Source organism: Plecotus auritus (genome assembly GCF_963455305.1).
Source record: "Plecotus auritus genome assembly, chromosome: 2".
Taxonomy (NCBI): domain Eukaryota; kingdom Metazoa; phylum Chordata; class Mammalia; order Chiroptera; family Vespertilionidae; genus Plecotus; species Plecotus auritus.
The window spans coordinates 90,426,160-90,439,402 of record NC_137771.1 but is presented as its reverse complement, the minus strand read 5'-3'; positions in this window follow the sequence as shown (position 1 = coordinate 90,439,402).

Genomic DNA, 13,243 nt, shown 5'->3' with positions numbered 1-13,243 from the left:
CAATATTCTCCATTTGAGTAAGGTAGGTCAACTGAATAAGTAGGTACTTAACAATAGCACATGTTTAAACACCTTATGACTTTAGTGAGCACAATACAATCTACAGACTAAAATATTCTTGATGACTTCAAAGGTTCCTATAGAACCTCTGATTCCATGGTTTTATGAAGGTATCATCATTCACATATGTGTGAAATAACTACTACACATCTGGAATCTTGGGGGTTGGGTGTTCTGTTTTGTTTTGTGTACCACTCACCCTCAATCATTAAGCAGTGGCACCAGGTGTTAAACCAATGGGTCACCCAGGCCTCAGTTCAGCAACCTTGGAACTAATACTTGAGTTCTGGCTAGAAAAGAATTCAGACTCAAGATTCAAACTATAAGAGGAAGTTTAGACAGTCACAGAGGTAGAAGTGAGTGGTAGAAGAAATGGGCTCATAGGCAAAAGAAGAGTCCTTGGAGCTTAGGAAAGAAGAAGGTGAAGGTTCTATGCCTGGGGGCAAGAAGGGGAGCAGGAGGGGGGAAGCTTGGGCATGCTTCCTGGAGGGAGAACAAACTGGGTTCTCCATTCTAAGGGCATTTAGGGCAGACCTCCTGGCAGGGGAGGTCCCAGAGGAGGATCTCAATAGAATATTCATCAGCTTCTCAGGTGTGTCCTTTCAGGGTAGGGCCTCCAGTGATTGGTCAGCACCAGGGCAGGGGGTCATTAGTCATTGCAGGTGGCCCTGATGTCCCTTGTCTGATTTTGCTGCTTTTCTTTGCCTGGAGCTGAAATACACTGAGGCCTACATGTATTTGATGGGAGTCAGAACTTCATTTTCCTGGGGGCTTAATGCTTAAGGGCAATTATCCAGCCTCCTTGATTGTTCTCTCTCTAAAGGGCTATAACTCACATGACTAGCAGCATTCCAGGGGAGAAAAGGTTGGGGGGGGGGGGGGCATCTGAGCTTCGTGACTATCAATCTGAAAGATCAGGGGATCTAAACCACATAACCAGAGATATTCTAAGGTAGAAAAGGCCACCCCAGGGGTAGGTTCTTGTTTTCCTAGTTTTGCCTATTGCTGGGCACCTTGGTGACCTTCTGTACCTGGCCCATAGTCCTTGCTCTGTTCATGCCTGTCTTACTGCTTACCACAGCTTCCCACATAAAAACAGATTTATAAATAATGATTCTTTAAGATCTTAATTCTTCTAGAGAATACTTCAAAGCTTTAGAATTATTTATTTGTTTAAAATCTATTTAAATATGGGTTCTGGGATGGAGTATTTTAAACCTACTTATGTTATGGTATGTGCAAATAAAATAGGTGTGTGTAGGTACAGACTCATACTGAACATTTAATTTTTATCATGATTTTTTTTTAGGTAAATGTAATTGAAATCATGAATTAATGTAAATAAATGTGTGAAATAATTATAAGTGGTTTGTGAAAAGCCTGTTCCAATCTGCTTATCTCCTCTTCTCGTGCTGTCAGGGGGTCTCACTAATCTCAAGTTCAGACCAGTGTTTGACAAATATTAGCACTCATTAGAATCATCTTAAGAACCTGGTACCCCAAGGTACTCTGATTCAGTTGGTGGTAGGAGAGCAGTGGGAGACTTTGCATTTCTAACAACCTTCCAGTGCTACTCATACTGAAGAGGAAACTGGTCTTGCAGAACTTGATATCTAAATGCAGAGGCCATGGAACTGTGAACAATGCGCTGCCCTGCGGGGGGGAAGGTTGTTATACTGGTGCCAGGACAGGTCATCTGATGTGGCCTGGGGCCTTCCTGTAAGCCCACAAAAAGGGGTGGAACCATATCTGCAAGACAAAGACCCCAGAAGGTTATTAAAAGGTGAAGCCCTCTGCATGTTTCTTCACTCTGATTTGGAAATTATTCCCAGAGTCCACTAGTGCTAATAAACAGGGTCCCTCCCTTTCTCTAGGAAGCGTACTTGGTATTTCTTTGGTCTTCTGTAACAATACTATTAATTAGTGGACCGCACTTTGAATAGCATAGGACTAGATCTAGGCTCTACATGTCTTCAATTCACTGTCCCATTAAGGTGGAATTCTTCTTATTTCTATTTTAAAGGACATTTTCTCCATTAATGTGATAACTGGTGATAATGAGCATAAATATATTTATGGTTTATTTATCTCAGATATGCATACATCTAACAAAGGTCTTTTGAGATGCTGTAATCCAAAAAGTCAAATTAATGGCAGAAATTTCCTATATTACAGAGGATAGATAATTTGGACACATAAGACTGAAAGTGTCTCCAACAATAGCCACAACTAAATCTAGGTGGATCAGCATGTGAACAACAGTGTTTTTGGCATTTTAAAAGGCTAATAAAGATGAAGTCATATCTATAGATAAATCATAGCAGTTTAAATATATATGTATATATTTTTTCTAGCCAACTGCAAATAAGATGGTGCTTTTCCAGAACCTCATGTATCAGAATGTGTAACAGATGTCAACGGAAGTGACAGGGTTTAGGATGACGCTGGTGAAATAAAGGGCAGATGTCAGTTTCAAGTGACGTGTTTTCTGTAATCTACTGTCTCATTTTGTTTATCCTTCAGATACAATCTATAAAGCAACTGTTCATATATTTAGTCTTGGGTAAGGCTTGGAAATGCAAGCTGGATCTCAAATTTAGTTTGTTGTTTGCCTTCTTGAAAGAAGACGTGATTTATGTTTATAATAAAGTACTTGAAATGTCATTTAATAGGAAAACAAATGGCAGTAGAATTCCCATGAACAAAATAAAAAGAAGGGGTTTAGAACTTTGCAATAGACATTTTTATCTCTTCACACTTTAAGTTACATATTTTCATGCTAATTGTAAAAATTATCTCTCTTGATATATCTTTTCCATTATTTTTTTCAAAGAGAATTCATCAGCTGTGTTAATGATGACACAAAATTTTAATATATGCATTAAACATTTAAGTTTTAATATGTTAACATGTCATAGATGTGAATAATAACAATGTTTTATATATGAAGTGAAAACATATTTTATGTTAGAAATAGTTATAATGCCTGGAAAGTGACTTATATCCATAACAATTTCATTTAAATATTGCTTTTGTTCCTCATTTATCTTAGATGCAATTTTATAGTCCTTTTAAAATATTCATTTCAGTGTGACCTCTTTGAGGCTGGAACTTAGTGCCTGTAGCCTACAAATCCAATTGTGCTTATACTTGTTTCTACTCAATTACCTTTTAACACGCAGAGAACAGCTAACACCCAGGTTTGAACTGCATTTACTTCCCAAAATTCTCTAAGCATTACAACTTTGGTGTGGTTTCATTGCAATAAGAATAAAGGACTAAAAGAAATCTATCATTCCACCCAGATGTTTGATCTCCTGGATAGTTTCAAACATCCTGAGTCTGAGGATGTTTACTGGCCCGAGAATGGACTTCAGAAACTTTATTGTGAAAAGCATGCCAATATATTCTTAAAGGAAATCTTGAGGCATTTCTATGGCTCTCACATTGTGAAAAAAAGGAAGAGTTGCTGCGTGAGGAAAGAACTATCATATCATAGAATACAACCAAACACTATCCTTTCCTTCAAAGATTTGACTTTCACATAGTTAGTGTAAGACTCAGTTATTACATCTGTAAAAATGAATGATGACAATAACGTCTTCTCCTATGAAGTTGTGATCATAAAATGAGTATGGTGTTTGAAAAGATCCCAAATTAAGAGAAAAAAAAAAAAGAAAGAAATACAGGTAGCATTACTACAAAGCATCTCTTAGGAGCCAGATTCCGGGCTTGTCATATTTGTTTTCTGCAGATTCGATTTCCACCGCTAATACTTTGATGATAACTCTAAAACCTTTGACAGAAAACTCATCCCTTTGTGTATTGTATAAACTTATCTCAGTAGAGCTGGATCAACATCTAACTGCTGCCTGGCAAATTTGCCTTTCAAGGAGGGAGGGTGAATCAGGTTTATTCATAAAAAACTCATACCAACAGGACTGTGCCAACATATTATTAAGTTTGATATTTATTAGATTATAAATAATTCACCCAACTATAGCATTCCTTTGACAGATTGCTTTTGGCATTGACTATGAGCATGGCAGAAAGTCCCTTTTTACTGCAACTCTTTTAACTTATGTAGATGAAATCTTGGGCAAATAGAGTACATTCTTAAAGACTTTTACAGAAATATCTAGTCTTATCAAAATTGAAAAAAAGTAAAATCCACCCTCCTTCATTAAAACTCATCATCCCAGATAAGAATCTGATACTCTTGATCACTAAGGTTTAGTGAAGAAATATTACATTTCTTTTCATGGGATGATTTAAATTGTTTTAGAGACAAAATCTTTAGTCAAAGAAATAAATCTCTAATCATGGATTTCCAGATTTAAGTGACAGCCTGTGTGAATATTGTCTCAAAATGAACCATGTTCTGATGTCACTAGCAGCTACCTACTTCACCTCCATAAAGTGCAGTCCCTCTGGCTTTTCTCACATTGTTTCTCTCTTTCTTTTTTAATTTTAAAATTAATTCATCACGTTATTTTTAAAAACTTTTAACTTTATTTTTATTGTTGACATTGTTACAGTTATCCTCATCCCCCACCCCTTTGCCTACCTCAACCTAGCCCCTACCAACTCTTCCCACTGGCCATCAGCATGCTGTTGTCTGTGTCTGTAGGTTATGCATATATGTTCTTTGACTAATCCCTTCACCTTCTTTCACTCAGTCATCCCCACCCCTGCTCCTTATTGACAGCTGTCAATCAGCTCCATGTATCCATGCCTCTGTTTCTTTTTTGTTCATCAGTTTATTTTGTTCATTAGATTCCACATATAAGTAAGATCATATGGTACTTGTCTTTCTCTGACTGGCTGATTTCACTTAGCATAATACTCTCCAGGTCCATCCATGTTGTCTGCTGCAAAAGATATGATTTCCTTCCTTTTTACATCGAATAGTATTCAATGTGTAAGTGTAACACAGCTTTTTTATCCACTCATCTACTGGTGGATACTTGGGCTGTTTCCAGATCTTGGCTATTGTAAATAACACTGATATGAACATAGGGGGTGCATATATTCTTTAGAATTAGTGTTGTGGGATTCTTAGGATATATTCCCGGAATTAGGATTGCTGGGTCAAACAGCAGTTCTATTTTTAATTTTTTGAGGGAACTCCATACTGTTTTCCACAGTTGCTGCACAAATCTGTATTTCCACCAACAGTGAACTAGGGTTCCCTTTTCTCCACATCCTTGCCAACACTTGTTGTTTGTTGATTTATTGATGATAGCCATTCTGGCAGGTGTGAGGTGATATCACATTGTGGTTTTAATTTGCATCTCTCTGATGATTAGCGACATCGAGGTACTTTTCATATGTCTATTGACCATCTGTATGTCCCCTTTGGAGAATGTCTATTCAGGGTCCTTTGCCCATTTTTTAAAATTGGATTTTATCTTTCTTTTGTTGAGTTGTCTAAGTTATTTACACATTTTGGTAATTAACCCCATATCAGATGTATCATTGGCAAGTATGTTCTCTCATTCAGTGGGTTGTCTTTCATTTTGTTGATATTTTCTTTTGCTGTGCAGAATTTGACATAGTCCCATTTGTTGATTTTTAAAAATATGTTTCTTTATAGCTGTGGCTACTTTGGGCTAGGCAGTGATTGAATACATGGAAGCATAATGTTGATTCATGGATTTAGTCTGAGAGCCCTGCTACTATCACTGGAATATGTCAGGGCTGGCTTCCCTGACTAAGCATATAAGAGTGTTACCTAGAAATATATTTATCTCATTTAATCACTCTCATAAATTTACTAAACCAACCTCTCTCTCTCTCTCTCTCTCTTTAGAAATATATTGTATTTTTGTTGTGGTTTCACCATTAAATGCATCTTACCTAGTTTCATTTGAATCATTATAAATATCTATAACAAACCTAACAATCATATACATTCTTGCTTTCATTAATTATAAGCCCAAATGTTTTCTTTGTTCATAAATGGAAAATAAAAGTATTCCACAAATGCCTTATACTGGTTTGTGTACAATTCTTCTCCCTTTCTCACCTTACACTTTTGCACTCAGGGTCATATGCCTGTGGCGACAATGCATTCAAGAAAGAAGATATGCAAAAAGGCAAGAACTGAGAAGTATATTTTCTTCCAGATTGTTTTGTAATCCTTTGGCAAAAATGAATCATTGTGTTTTATAATGAGAATAAAAATGTTATTGAAATAGCTCAAAAGACTTCTTCAGAACATAAAATATCAATTAGAAACAATAATGTTCTTTAACAATGAAGAGTTGATGAGTAAAAACATATGAGTTAAATTTTCCTTAAAATTACACTCTGGTTTCAAAACTGAGTAAAAATTAAATTTGGGAAAACTTATTTGTGAGTTTGTCAGACCACAGTTTGACTATTAATTACAGATATTCAACAAATTCTAAAACAAGAAAGATTAAAAATGTACACTAATTTTACTCAATTTTATATATAAAATAAGAGATGTCAATAAGTTAAAGCCTGAATATTCCAGTCTCCACATTATAGCAGGGGATAGTAAAATAGTGTAATTTCCAATGAATGCATATAGAATAAAATTAATTCTATTATTGCAAGCTATAAACATTGTTAACCATCCCAAATGAAAAAGCTCTCATCCACCTATTTACATTTATTTTCTTCTTACCATTCATTGCCCAGTGTTTGTTGTTTTTGTTATGTGCAGTGATGTTTCATGCTGCGGTTCAGGAGGACCTGTAGGAGGGCTGATGCACAATGAAGACACTACACAAGAAAATAAATTTCAAGCATGGGGGCCAGCTGGAACCTCTCTTTGGAAAGAGGAACCACAAGTCCTTGTCTTGCCTGCTTTTATTCAACTTGGTTACACATTGGCCCTTAGGAAAGCAGGTAGGCAGAGCACCTAGTAAGCAGATAGTATCAAAGGTCAATAAAGTTCATTAAACGTTTACTCAAAGATTATCAGGTCAGGACATAGCTTTGAGACCCCGCAATCTTAGCAAGAGCAATCTATGCTTGGCGTCAGCCCTGATAACGCCCAAGGTTTATGGCCTTCCAAATTCCTTGTTGCACTTTCATGCCAATGCTACTATGCAGTGGTCTCCGGCAGTTTCATCACACTATTATGAGCTCTTAAATAGAAGGGCACAAACCCTGTTCATGTGATGCTATTCTCACACATAGTATGGTGTCAGGTCCATAGTATATGTAAAATCAAGATTTGTTTTTTTAAAGATAGATCTCTTTAGGGAAACTTTATAAAAGTTTAATCACACTTTAAAGATAAATATTAATGATTTAATATTTAAATATTATATCTAATATTTAAATCTAAAATTTATCAAATTATCCTTTTTTACTTTATTGTTTCATTTCAATAAAACCTTATTTTGAATTTTATTTGCTATATAAACCATATGTTATAATTTGAAACTTAAAAACTAAAATATCCTCCAGCTTTTGTTCTGGGCTGAATCAATATTAACCTTGTGAATATCTTGTCCTGAATCTTTTAAGTCAGATATATAGGTCAATAAAGTTAATTAAACGTTTACTCAAAGATTATCAGGTCACCTGATAGACTTTACTTAAAGACTTTACTTAAAGATAGTTTGGGCCACCATCTTTAAGTAAAGTCTGAGATACTTCATCTCAAGATATTAGTATTCTGTTTTCATGAGAGAATGGGGTGTAAGAGAAGAAAAAAGTAGAGAAAAAAAAGAAAGATGAAGAATAACAATAATTAGGAAAAGGAAGAGGACAAAAACAAGAGGAGAAGGAGGAAGAAGAAGGGGACAAGGAAGGAAAGAGGAAAGGAAAGAAGGAAGGAAGGAGAGAAGGAAGGGAGGAGGTAGAGAGGAAAAGGAGGGAGGGGACAGTCAGTGAGGGGGAGATGAAAGTACTGTCTTTGTACGATGAACAGAGAGCAGCTGTGTTTAGACTCTTTTTAATATAGGAGTCTTTTTATTTGCTCACATTTTGGTGATGGTAATTGGGGAAGAGGGTGCCAGTGTTCTTTGATTGTTCACACAGTTCTTTGTTGTACCAAATAAAATAGTAAAACAGTCCATTCTAGCTACTTTCAAGGTGTCTTGTTTTTGTCTTTGTTTTTAATATCTTGCATTCCTATTGTGTTAAAATATTAGACAAAATATGTCAGCTTAGTTTATTAAATCAAACTATGTCTTCATTATATTTGATGTTCTCCCAATATTCAAGTAGAAATTCTTTAATGTTCCCTGAACTCCCTGTTACTGTGATCAATATCTGGCATAGAGTCTGATGCAGGCGGAGACTCAGTGCACTGAATCATTCACTTCAAGCTTTTATCTTAATAGCAAATACATACATACTTTCTTCCTGAGTAGAAATCAAAGAAGGTGTTTGACTCTGTAATTATGGGGATAATTATTATAGTCACATCAAAATCTTTTGTAATTAATATTTTATGACAGCATAACTATTTTTATCCAGAATGTTTCTTTATAATGATATTTACTGCATTTTATTTTCATATAAAATATTTCTAGATTAATCAACAATCTTTTATTACAGAGATTTATCCTTCACTTAAATTGTTAACCGATAATACCTCTACCAGAAAATCTTAAAAAACAAGTAGATTGGAGTTTTATCCTGGGGCTGCTCCACTTCTGTCCATCCAGCTCCAATTCACAAATAAATTAAATTAGAAATAAGAGAATGTAATTTGGGAAATCTATACGTAATCAGAAATTAAGCAGCACTTCTAAATGACCCATGGGTTAACAAAATTGCAAAGAAAATAGTTTTGAGTGAACAAAAAAACCCAAAACATATAAAAGTCTATGAGATAAAGCTAAAGCAGTGCTTAGATGGAAATTAATAGCTTTAAGCACCTATATTTGAAAATTAAACTTTTACCTTAAGAAAATAGAAAAGGAATAGCAGCCTGGCCCATGTAGCTCAGTGGTTGAGCATCCACCTATGGACTAGGACAGTGGTCGGCAAACTGCGGCTCGCGAGCCACATGCAGCTCTTTGGCCCCTTGAGTGTGGCTCTTCCACAAAATATCATGTGCGGGCGTGCACGTACAGTGCGATTGAAACTTCGTGGCCCATGCGCAGAAGTTAGTTTTCAGCTCTCAAAAGAAATTTCAATCGTTGTACTGTTGATATTTGGCTCTGTTGACTAATGAGTTTGCCGACCACTGTACTAGGAGGTTTGATTCCTGGTCAGGGCACATGCCCAGGTTGTGGGCTTCATTCCCAGTAGGGGGCATGCAGGAGGCAGCCAATAAATGATTCTCTCTTATCCTTGATGTTTCAATCTCTCCCTGCCCCTTGTTCTCTGAAATCAATAAAATATATATTTAAAAAAGAAAAAGAATAGCAAACTAAACCCAAAACATGCAAAAGGAAGGAAATAATAAAACTTAGAGCAAAAACTATTGAGAAAGAAAGCAGAAAAATAATAAAGAAAATTAATAAAATCAAAAGTTGATTATTTAACAAGATCAAAACAAATGATAACACCTTAGCTAGTATCATCAAGATAACAGCACACAAATTACCAAAATCAGATGAAAGAAGAGACATTCCTACAGATCTTAAAGAATTAAAAGGATTATAAGAAATCACTAAGGACATTATACCAATAAATTAGACAAATTAGAAGAAAGTGACAAATTTCTAGAAAACCACAATCTATAACATTGACTCAAAAACCCCAAGAATTTTAAATATATGGCAAATAATAATTGAATTAGTAATGAAAATGTCTGCCTACAAAAATAACTCATGCTCAGAAGGTTTTACTGTTAAATTCTATCAAACACTTTTTAATGACAATTCATTAAAACCTGTATCAAAAAAATAGAAGAAAAGGGGAGGCTTTCCAACTGTGAAATTAGTATTACTATGATACTAAAGCCAGAGAAATATATTCCAAATTATAGAACAATATCTCATGATTGTGGACACAATATTCCTCAAGAAAATATTAGCAAACTGAAGTCAACAATATAAAAAGAATTATAAGCCTCAACAAAGTGGGATTTATTAAGAAAAAACTATAAATTTAATATAAAAAAAATGAGTTCATAGATAACTATTATAGACATTTATAAACACATTAGAGGCCCGGTGCACAAAATTTGTGCACAGGGCAGGGGGGGTCCCTTCAGCCCAGCCTGCACCCTCTCCAATCCAGGACCCCTCAGGGGATGTCCGACTGCTGGTTTAGGCCTCATCCCAGGTCTAAGCCAAGTGTCCCAGGGATCGGGCCTAAACTGGCAATTGGACATCCCTCTCACAATCCTAGACTGCTGGCTCCTAATTGCTCACCTGCCTGCTTGCCTGATCGCCCCTAACTGCCCCCCCTGCTGGCCTGGTCGCCCCTAACTGTCCCCTGCTACTTGCCAGGTCCCCCCAACTGCCCACTCCCTGCTGACCTGGTTGCCCCTAACTGCCACCCCCCCCCACCTCTGGGCTGGTCACCTCTTACTGCTCCCCCTGCCGGCCTGGTTGCCCCCCCCAACTGCCCCCCCCTGCTGGCCTCGTCACCCCTCACAGCCCCCCCGCCAGCTTGGTCACCCCACACAGCCTGCTTGTTCAGTCATTTGGTTGTCCCTCACTAACCCCCCTTCCGGCCTGGTCGTAGGCAGCCATCTTGTGAGGGCGTGAGGGTTAATTTGCATATTATCTCTTTATTATATAGGATAATTCATTAAAATTCCTTTATCTGAGCTCTATTACTAAGTATAACAAATATTGTGGCACATTTTTTAAAAACTGATTTTGAAGAAGTCTAAGTCTGATAGCTATAGAAGTACAAGTTAGTAAGTGAATCTGGGAGAGGATCCAAGATGGCAGCATAGGTAAACACCTAAACTACTGCCTCGCACAACAATTTCAAAACTACAACTAAAAGACAAAACGTCTATCACTCAGAACCACGGGAAAGCTGGCTGAGTGGAAGTTCTACAACTAGAAGAAAAGAGCAAACAGCATTGAGGGGTGCACAAGCACGGAAAAGCTGAGGTACGGAGACGCGTGAATCGGGAGCACTGCTGTTTTCAACCCGAAGGGAGATAGCTCCCGATTACTCTGAACTCCAGTTTCTGGGGAGACGCGGGGGACCCAAACTCCTATGGGGAGAAGCTGGACTGTCTGCCGTGGGGTCGGAAAGTGAGGGAGGCTTGCTTGCAGGGCTGCGCGCAAGAATAATTGTTTACTGTGCTGGGGCGCGGGACACGGGGACACGGTCGGAGACGCAGAGCCGACTTCTGGCAGCCATTGCTGTTTGCCACGCCCTAGCCTAGTGACGCTTTGAGACCCCGCCCCGCACAACCTACAAACCCACCCAAGCTCCAAGCAGTGGCTTTAGCATATGAATGGTCTGCCCTATTGCAGCTTAACCTAGCAAACTTGCAGCCCGGGTCAGACAGCTCCAAAACCTCCAAACCCCAAGCAAAGAGGAGAAAACTGTAGTTCTTGCTGTAGTGCCTGCTGGGTGGCCTCAGACAGTAGCTGACCTGCACCCCATTGGAGATCCAGAAGCCAGTGTACCTAGTGGTCAGTGTGAGACACCAGATTTCAACTCCTCACATCCATAAGTGACACATTCAAGAGGCAGACTCAGTGAGCACCAAAGCCCCACTGAAACAAGTCCTGCACCATAAGCGTGTCTCCAGCGCAGCAGTTCTTCCATTATAGACACAGCGGGTCCTCACAGCCAATTGGCCTGGAGGTCAATTCCTCTCAGTGTACCAACAGCAATCAAGGCTTAACTACACCAAGACTCTGCACTCAGCCCACAAAGGGGTGTACCAATGGCATCCACCTCAAGTGATTGGGGAGGCTGAGCTACTGGCCCTTATAGGTCACCTACCACACAAAGCCACTCCATCAACACAAGGAAGCAGCAAAATGCGGAGACCAAGAAACATGTCACAAATGAGAGAAATGGAAGAAAGCAAACTACTGGACAACATAGAGTTCAGAACCACATTTATAAGGCTACTCAAGAATCTTCTAAAAACCGCTGAGAAACTTAGTGAGACCTTTAAGGATCTTAATGAGAATACCAAAAAAATGGAAAAGGACCAGTCAGAAATTAAGCATACACTGTCTGAAATAAAGAATATACAGAAACTCAACTGTAGATCAACGTACCCCAAGAATCAAACCAAAGATCTGAAATATGAGGAAACAAAAAACACCCAACCAGAAAAACAAAAAGAAAAAATCCAAAAATATGAAGATAGTGTAAGGAGCCTCTGGGACAACTTTAAGCATACCAACATCCGAATTTTTGGGGTGCCAGAAGAAGAGAGAGAGCAAAATATTGAAAACCTATTAGAAGAAATAATGACAGAAAACTTTCCCTACCTGGTGAAAGAAATAGACTTACAAGTTCAGGAAGCACACAGAACCCCATACAAGAGGAATCCAAAGAGGACCACACCAAGACACATCATAATTAAAATGAGAAGGGCAAAAGACAAAGAGAGAATCTTGAAAGCAGCAAGAGAAAAACGGTTAGTTACCTACAAGGGAGCACCCATATGACTGTCAGCTGATTTCTCAGCAGAAACTATGCAGGCCAGAAGGGAGTGGCAAGACATATTCAAAGTGATGAAAAGCAAGAACCTACAACCAAGATTACTCTACCCAGCAAAGCTATCATTCAGAGTTGAAGGTCAGATAAAGAGCTTCACAGACAAGAAAAAGCTAAAGGAGTTCATCACCACCAAACTAGGATTACATGAAATGCTTGAAGGGTGTTCTTTAAGAAGAGGAAGAAGAAGAAACAGGTAAAGATAAAAATTATGAACAACAAAGTGACATCAAATACATACCTACCAACAAGTGAATCTAAAAATCAAGTGAATAAAAAATCTGAAGAACAGAATGGACTGGTGAATATAATAGAATCAGGGACATAGAAAGGGAGTGGACTGACAATTCTCAAGGGGGAGGGGTGTGAGGGGTGCAGGAAGAGATTGGACAAAAAGCTTACACCTATGGATGAAGACAGTGGCGGGGGGTAAGGGCATGGGGTGGGGTGGGGAATCAGGTGGAGGGAAGCTATGGGGGAAAAAAAGAGAAACACCTGTAATAATCTGAACAATAAAGATTTATTTAAAAAAAAAGTGAATCTGTAATCATTTCTGCCTTCAACAAAGACATACAAAATGAGACTCAAGACATTC